Below are 3,430 nucleotides of genomic sequence, written 5' to 3' on the forward strand. Positions count from 1 at the left end.
ACAAACATGTTGGTTTGTAGCTTTGTATTAATGTATATTATATTTCAAAGAGTTTTACTTCCAGGGTAAAAAAGTCAGAAGTCATATTAGAACATGGCTTTTTCAGTCTGATAAATGCCTGATATCATACTCTACCGTCCATTTTCCAACATTTACCTTCAAGATATTTCCCTAACATGAATCCTAATATTGATTATAAAGGCACGGTCTAACCTCAACCATTCCTCCAAACCTTGATTCATCAGCACATCTGAGTCCTAAAGTGTTTCATGTCAGCTGTTCACTTTTCACAGCTGGACAGATAATTATCATCCATCATTCTCTGAAAAATAGTTTGAAATTGTGGAAGCATTGCTCATACGTTTATAATAGCTTTTCCTTACTTCCATCTGTTCCAGAGATTATGGTATTTTAATTTACAACACCTATTCATCTGGGATTTGACTTTCTGAAGCAGTTGTGTCATTTTGCCTGTTTATTCTCTACGGTTTGCAGGTGAAATTAAAATCTCCGGCAGCAACACTGCCTCTGATCGCTGATGTTCTGGCTCGCATCGCAAACACCGACAGAGGATTATCTCTCTTCCTATATGAGAAGAATCTCCTTGTATCCAACAATGAGAGGTGAGAGAGCGTGATTGAATTATGATACATACTATCTTTATCTTTGATGGTAATGAATAAATTACATATATCTTTTCTGACTTGGCAAGAAGACTCCAGAGTAAAGGTGGCATATCAAATCCACCTGGTTGTGCACATAAAGCAGATTAGACCTGTTCAATCAGGAGAGACGGTTTTGATGTAAGAATACATATTTATTGCAGAGATACACAAATTAATGTAATGGTGATTTTGGCGATTAGGCCCCGTTGTGCAGGAAGTATCATTCGGGAGGGGAGAACCGATCCGATGAAACCCCCCGGGGTCTAGACCCTGGTGGTGGAGAATGGATAGTTGGGGTCGGTTTGAAGGGGAGTGGCTTAGCTTGACCCTGGTGGTGGTGAATGGATAGTTGGGGTCGGTCTGAAGGGGAGGGGCTTAGCTTGACCCTGGTGGTGGTGAATGGATAGTTGTGGTCGGTCTGAAGGGGAGGGGCTTAGCTTGACCCTGGTGGTGGTGAATGGATAGTTGTGGTCGGTCTGAAGGGGAGGGGCTTAGCTTGACCCTGGTGGTGGTGAATGGATAGTTGGGGTCGGTCTGAAGGGGAGGGGCTTAGCTTGACCCTGGTCGTGGAGAATGGATAGTTGGGGTCGGTCTGAAGGGGAGGGGCTTAGCTTGTCGGTCTGAAGGGGAGGGGCTTAGCTTGACCCTGGTGGTGGTGAATGGATAGTTGGGGTCGGTCTGAAGGGGAGGGGCTTAGCTTGACCCTGGATTCAGAGGCACAGGAGGTGAAAGGGGGGTTGAGGAGGGTTGCGTAGAGCCACCTGAAATGACAGCTGTCAGAGGGGGAGAGCAGACTTAAAAGGTTTGGCTGAGCGCTATGATAGGCTCTTGGGAATAGAGCGAAGTGATTGGTTAAGCTGGAGAGTGACGCCCCCGATCACTTATTGAGAGGAGAGAGAGTAGTTACATGGGAATAGTAAATGAAGAGTAAAGACGGTCTTTCTGGTTGAACTTACGCTGAGCTTCATTTGTCAGTCACTGAGGATGTATCTTCTCAAATCTCATTACAGCAAAAAAGATGTTCAGGGCACTCAGTGGCCCTGCACACACATTTTGTATCCTGTTATAATTGTTGTAATTCCATTAGTTCTTGTACTTATGCTACAAAATCAGCATCTTAAAGACCAAGGGGCTTGTACTATCAGGCCTTTTGTCATTTTATAATTTAACTATTATGATTTTTGGGTACCACTTTACAATAAGACTACCCTAATGAAGGATTCATTAAGGGTTTATAATTAGGTTATTAAACACTTTATCCAGTCCGGTGCCTTGCCCAAGGGCACCACGGCAGGAGGTGAACTGGGACCTCTCCAAGTAGCAGTCCACGCTCCATATTTAGGTCTGATCGGGGACTTGAACCAGCGACCCTACAGCCCCAAACGCGTGTCTCGTCATTCCCCTGACACCACGACTCAAATGTAATTAATACAAAGATGATCTTCGATCTCCGTCAAAAGTGATGCAGATCAAGGAGACATCGACAAAGATAATTCGACAAATCCTCACAAAAACAAACCAATCCCGCAACAGACAAAAACAAAGTCAAATCAAAAAGTCAAGTTGATATAATGAGTCTACAACTACTTAACGATACTGTTCGGCGTAAAAAAATCCTGGATTTGCCTCGTCTAATGTTACCAATCAATTAAGGGAAGTAGACGCTCAGTCAATCCTGTCTAAAAAGAGAAAGCGACATAGACATTTTGAGCGTTAGAGCGTTCCCTCCTTGTACAGCACGATAAAAAGGATATCATTTCAGCTTGCCTACTGTCCTCAAGATCGAGTTACAGCGCTCGAGTATTAAAACAACGTTACACCCTGTGCCGAGTGGTAATCTAGAGAGTAGCCTCTTCCGAATATACTAAACTTACCTTATTAGAGATACCAGATGGATAACTATCACACGATGATTATACGCACGATCACCACGTCCAACTATCTCAGTCCGGTCACTGGAGTGAGCGACACTCCGTTCCTGCCGGTGGAGGATTGACTCCGGTAGACACGACATCGTAGCGCTCACTTCTGGGACAGATTCTCAGGGTAGAGGCGACGGATATGTCGCAGGTTCGCTGTTGGTACCCCTGAAATACACGATCCCACCTCATGCGACCATATAGCACTCACTTTAGGCCTAAAGAGTGTTCTACAAATACTATTAACTAGCTCCTACCACAAATAACAAACAGCAAACGAATCCATCACGAATAAATGTGACGTTCCTCTTAAAACACTCGTTTTTTCTCTGATTTTTTCTAATATTGGTTCACTCCAAAGAGTTACTTAAACATTCACTTATAATCCAGTGAAGTTTATAGCTACTAACATTTAAGTGATGTAACTATGTAACTCAACAGACATCAATTTACATTTTGTGTGACCGACCGGCAGGAAGGCGGTACTCTGTCGCTTCGGCTATACACGTGCTAGCATACACACTCCTTTCCGAGCCAACTCCTGGACGTCCGGGAGTGTCCACAACATGTAGACGGCCTCTGCCCTTCCTATTCCGGAGGGGATACAAACCCTGTACAGTCTCAGTGAGTCCCCTCCTGTCGAGGAAGAGGTCGCGTACTCCCACTTGACGTGCTACTGTACTCGTTCCTGTTCTTTTTGTTCTTTTTTTTTGTCTTTTTCGTTTGTTTTTTTTTTTTCTTGCTTGTTACAAGACTTCTCCGCCCTTGTGTTGTTTCTCTATAAGTCTAACAAAGACACCTGCTAGACGGTACAGGTCCGTCACCCGAAGCGAGTCATCGCCCGAA

The sequence above is a fragment of the Notothenia coriiceps genome, unplaced genomic scaffold (assembly GCF_000735185.1).
Source record: "Notothenia coriiceps isolate Sejong01 unplaced genomic scaffold, NC01 NC01_scaffold00037250, whole genome shotgun sequence".
Lineage (NCBI taxonomy): Eukaryota > Metazoa > Chordata > Actinopteri > Perciformes > Nototheniidae > Notothenia > Notothenia coriiceps.